Below are 6252 nucleotides of genomic sequence, written 5' to 3'. Positions count from 1 at the left end.
GGTATTAACCTAAAGAAGTTAATGATAATTTATTGTCATTCTCCCAAACCCGTCCATCTTTTGCAGCAGCTAGACTGCAAGTTAAATGGACATGTGGTCTCTTAAATTCCCCCAGAGATGTAATACTGCCATCCATTTCTTGTTTTGGTAGGGAAGAGCTCCAGGAGCTTCCTCTTCCTCTACTCTTCTCTCAACAGTCCTTACTTCACAGGTCGGTAAGCCCATGTGAGAATTCTATCAGTTGCTAAGAGCATCTTTTTCCAGCTGGACACTCAGAAACTTATGGGAACAGCTACAGGAGGGATTTAAGGTTCCACTGGGCCTATGGTGAGGCTGACTTAGGTCAAAACTCTATCGTATGCTCCATATGCTCCCACTGATCTTCATATGCTCCCACTGACAAGTGGACAACAGTATTATGGGTACTCAGGACATAGTGATAGCTAACAACTAGTGTCCAATAGTTGCCCTCGTGTTTGTGTAGTTTCCCTAGTGTATTCACTCAGATAAAATGGTAATGGGTCCCTTTGGGGAAAGCCAGAAGTAAGACAAACATTATACACTTATAGGGCTTTTACGAGCTCCCTCCTCAAGAATACTTGCCCTCTCCATTTTTCAATAGGACCCAGATCTGTGAACTAGCTCCGGTCTAGCAACAGAATACAGGGCTACATTTCTATCTTGATGACATCTACCTCCAAACCCAGAGAGATTTGGCTATACAGATCAAGTAGGGTTTTTGTTTGTTTCAATATTTATTTTATTTTTGGCTGCATTGGGTCTTCGCTGCTTTGTGTGGGCTTTAGTTGTGGCGAGAGTTGTGGTGGGCAGGTTTCTCATTGCGGTGGCTTCTCTTGTTGCAGACCACAGGCTCTAAGCATGCGGGCTTCAGTAGTTGCAGTGCGTCAGCTCAGTAGTTGTGGCTCGAGGACTCTAGAGTGCAGGCTCAGTAGTTGTGGCACACGGGCTTAGTTGCTCCGAGGCATGTGGGATCTTCCTGGCCCAGGGATCCAACCGTGTCCCCTGCATTGGCAGGCGAATTTTTAACCACTGCACCACCAGGGAAACCCTGCAAGTAGGGTTTCAGTGAGCTCCCGTTAGTCTGAGTCTCTGTCCTCAGTTAATCACCTCTGAAGATCTTGGTATCTATTCTGATTACCATAAATTGCAGGTGGGCCACTGTTTAAGGCTATTATTGGAAATGTCCCAATTCTGCTGAAAATAGGAAGTAAACTTCACTAGCATTCTTGGCCTACAGAGAACACCTACTAAGTCATGTTTTAGTGATTCTAGTACTTCTATAACAAAGCATGTCTCAAGCCATTGGGTAAAGAGAATGTCTTCACCCAATGCCAGGGACAGGTTGGGAAAATGGATGACATATTTGGTAATTCATTCCATCTCTACATTATACAAAGGAATTTCTGTCATCCCAACTTTTAGGATTGGCCAATATAATGTTTAGCTTTATCTATTTAAAATATGCCCAGATATTGGGTCCAGGACATTAAATCTAAAATCTGTGGTAGGGGGAATTCCCTGGTGGTCCAGTGGTTAGGACTCTGTGCTTTCACTGCTGAGGGGACGGGTTCAATCCTTGGTCAGGGAACTAAGATCTAGCAAGCTGTGTGGTGCAGCACAAAAAAATTAATAATTAAAAATTTAAAAATCTGTAGTAGGTACATCCATGTCAGTAAATACCACCTGACCTTAAATCACATCTTTCTCTTCTTGATTGAACACTCAATATTTTCATATGGATTCCTCATTTATTTGCCAATGACTGTATAAGCCTCTGCCTCCAGGTATTATTTGCTGCCTGGTGTGATATGATGTATCCAAAATAAACTATGAGATATTCTGGCCAAAATATTTACTCTGAATCTAGACCTACTTTCTAGTTTCCCGGTAAATGAGAAATGCAGAAGCTTCTATGAATTGGCTTCAAAAGGTCAATGTCATGGGGAAAAAAGAGGCATTCCAAATGAAAAAAAATTGAATAGACATAATAACCAAATGCAATGCATAAGACTAGATTGGATCTTAGTTTTCAAAAAAGGAACAGGAGACATTCTTGAGAAAACTGGCAAAAATTAAAAATGGACTGAATTTTAGCTGATATTGAATTGTTGTTAATCTTCATTAGTATGAAAATGGTATTGTGGTTACATAAAAGAATATATCACTCTTGGTACATGCTCAGATATTTAGGGGTGAAGCATCACTATGTCTGCAACATACTTTCAAATGATATAGTGAAAAATGTTTTCAAATTAAGATTGTGGAATTTCTCTGTGTGGTTGTATATAACTCCGGTTTGACAATTTCCATTGCTGTTTAGTATTCTATTGTACAAATACACAATAGAACATATTTAATATATTCTAATATATTTAACATACTTGATATTAAATATACTTAATATAAATATACAACTTATTTACCCATTTCCTGCTGATGGACATTTGGATCGTCAATAATGAAGAACACTCTTGTGCTTTTCTCTTAATGCTCATGCACATGCATTTCTATTTGGTGTATACCTAGGAGCAGAATTACTGAGTTACAGGTGTATCTATGTAGCAACCTTAATAGACAATACTGAACCATTCTCCAAAGTGATTGTATCAATTTACACTCCTGCCAGTTGTGTATGAGAGTTCCACTGCTCCACATATTGTACCTGCCAACACTTGCTTTATCTTTTTTTCATTTTAGCCATTCTGGTAAGTGCTTAGTGATGTCTCCTTGTATTTTTTATTTTTATTTCTCCAATGACCAATGAGATTAGGCATCCATTCATATGTTTGTTAGTCATTTCAGTATCCTCTTGAAGTGCTACTCGGGTCTACGTTGTCTGTTTTTCTATTAGTTTGCCTGTCTTCTCGTTTTGCAGTTCTCCACATATTCTGGATACAAGCCCTTTATCATGTGTTTCAAATATTTTCCCTTACTCTGTGGTAAGCCTTTCTACTCTCTTATGGGTATCTTTTGATAAACAGTTCTTAATTTGAATCTAATCAAGGTATACAGATGGCAAACAAACATACGAAAAGATATTCAACATTATGTATTAGGTAATTACAAATTAAAACAGCAATGAGATACTGCTACATACCTATTAGAGTGGCCTAAATCCAAGGACGCTGACAACCCCAAATGCTGGCAAGGATGTGGAGCAACAGGAATTCTCATTCATTGCTGGTGGGAATGCGAAATGGTTCAGCCACTCTGCGAGACAGCTGCCAATATCTTACAAAACTAAACATACTCATCGTATGATCCAATAATTATGCGCCTATGAATTGGAAATTTATGGCCACACAGAAATCTGCACACAGATGTTTACAGCAACTTTATTCATAACTCCCACAACTTGGAAGCATGATGTCTTTCAGCAAGTGAATAGATAAAATAAACTGTGGCACATGCAGACACTGAAATATTATTTAGCACTAAAAAGAAATGAGCTCTCAAGCCATGGAGAGGCAAAAATGCAAATTATTAAGTGAAAGAAGTCAATCCAAAAAGACTACAAACTGTATGATTCCAACAATATGACACTCTGGAAAAGGCAAAACTATGGAGACAGTTAAAAAAAAAAATCAATTTCCAGGAGTGATGTGGGAGCAAGGGATGGATAGGCAGAGCACAGAGGATTTTCAAGACAGTGAAACTATTCTGTATGATACTGTAATGGTGAATACGTCATTGTACTTTTGTCAAAGCCCAGAGAATATATACAACACCAAAACGAACCCTAATGTCACTTATGGATTTTGGATGATAATGATCTTTTGGGGTAGGTTCATTGTAACAAATGTACGACTCTGGTGCAGGGTGTCAAAAGTGGAGGAGGCAAAGTGGGGGACAGGGTATATGGGAGCCCTCTGTACTTTCTGCTCAGTTTCATTGTGAACCTAAAGCTGCTCTAAAAAATATAGTCTATTAATTGTTTTTTGTTTTTTTTTAATTTTTGTAGCAGTGAATATGCTTTTTATTTTCCTGGGTTTTTTGGGTTTTTTTTGGACACAAATAAACTGCATATGTTAACAGTGTACAATTTGATATTTCTTTCCTAGTAGTAATGTATATATGGCAATCCCAGTCTCCCAATTCATCCCACCCCAACTATTGTTTTAAAATTTTTTACCACAGGACTTTTGGGAGCCATTACTATTTGATTTTGTGGGGTTTTTGTTTTGTTTTTGTTTGGTTTGGGGGGTTTTTTTTGGGACATGCCCCACAGCTTGTGGGATTTTAGTTCCCCAACCAGGGATAGAACCAGGGCCCTGGCAGTGAAAGCACCAAATCCCAGCCAAATGAACTGCCAGGGAATTCCTTTTTTTTTTTTTTTTGATATTATATTCTAGATATATCAATGCAAGAAGTGATACATGTAGTCTTTCCCAAACTTATTTCAGTGTTTTGTGCTACACCTGATAGCACCTTACATGTGCCTCATAAGCAGTTCATGAAATGCTGCTCCGAGTGGCTCCAGTCTCCCCATCCTACTTCCACGGCCCTCATTCAGCTTTTGCCCTTCTCTGGCCCCCCAGATCTGGTCTTGTTCTCTCAAACACACTGTTGTCAGCAGTGTAAGAGTGAGCTGTCTGAAACTCAAATCTGACCATGTCACTCCACTGTTTACACTTCAGGCTAAATTCCTTCCTAGGGTGAAGGAAGGTCCCCCATGATCTGGCCTGACCCCACTTGGGTCTCACCTCTCACCACACCTTGACTCACATCAGACCTTAGAAACATAGAACTGCTTACACTTCCTGGAATGTTCTGTGCTCTTGCAGGTTTCTATCTCTTTGTTCACATGGTACTATCTGTCTGGACTACTCTCTTCCCCTCCCCCACCTCACCCACTGGTTAACTCCTACCTCGACCCCAGGACTCAGCTCAAATGCCTCTGTCCTTAGGAAGCCTTCCCCGACCTTCCTAGCTCCCATAAAACCTGTAAAAGAGATTCCACGTCGGTTGCCCAGTGATTCTGTCAGCTTCTTAAGAGCAGGGACTATTTCAGATTTATTCTTTTCTTATCTCTTCTTCCCAAATTCTAAAAGCTGATGGGCCCCAAGGCTCAGTCCTCTTCTCATGTTCTGTCCTTAGGTGACTTCATCTAGTCTCATGGCTTTACATACCATCCACACCCTGAGGACTTCCAAACCAATACCTCCACCAAACAATTTCCAATGCAGATACCTTCCTTTGCTCTGATGTTTTTCCAGATCTCCACACAACTGGCTCCTTATTCAGGTCTCAGTTGAAATGTAACCTCCTTCTGACTGTTCCATCCAAACAGTCCCATACCCACTCTCTCCCCTCAACTTGTTACCTTGTATTATTACTACCTGAAATTAAATAATTTACTTACTTGTTTATTGTCCATCTCTCCTACCACACTATCCCATGAGATCGGGGAGTTTTGATTCACTGCTTTATTCCAGAGCCTAAGACAGTGCTTGGCACATTGTAAGCACTTATGAAACACCTGTTGAATGAATTAATACTCAACATAGGCCTGGCACATAATAGTTGCTAATATTTGAGGGCAAAGTGCTAAATGCACCACAGGAATTGCTTCATTTTACCTTAAGTATTATCACGAGCCCCACTTTACACTGAGACACGACGGCTAAGTAGCTTGCACAGCTCACAGAGTAAGAAGAGATATGAATTCTGGCAGCCTGAGCGAGAGCTGACTTTCTTAGCCACTGTGCTATCCTCTCACACCTGGAAGTATTCAAAAGATGTACTCCAAGAAAAGAAGCAGGGCGGTTCTCAGTTTTACTATTGGGCGGTGGGGAGTGCTTCCAGTTCTGATGTTCTGGGACTCCAACAGCTGCAGAAATCCAGAGTTCCCTCCCTCACAACTCTAGACACCACTGGAGAAAGGCCCCGTTTCTGACTACCTGAGCCTGGGCCTGGCCCTTGGGTATGGTCCGTATGAAGGTTTTTTTTGTTTTGTTTTGCTTTTAATTGAAATACAGTTATTTTTACAATGTTGTGCCAATCTCTGCTGTACAGCAAAGTGACTCAGTTATATACATATATACATTTTTAAATATTCTTTTCCATTATAGTTTATCCCAGAGGTTAGATATAGTTCCTTGTGCTATACAGTAGGACATTGTTGTTTATGCATTCTAAATGTAATAGTTTTTTTAAAATATGGAAAGTGAGGGAAACTGCTGCTGGAAAGCAGAAAACCTGGGTGGAACTCACCCTCCTCCAAGACTGACA

This window comes from Hippopotamus amphibius, chromosome 1 (assembly GCF_030028045.1).
Source record: "Hippopotamus amphibius kiboko isolate mHipAmp2 chromosome 1, mHipAmp2.hap2, whole genome shotgun sequence".
NCBI lineage: Eukaryota > Metazoa > Chordata > Mammalia > Artiodactyla > Hippopotamidae > Hippopotamus > Hippopotamus amphibius.
Note: the sequence above shows the minus strand (reverse complement) of the source record.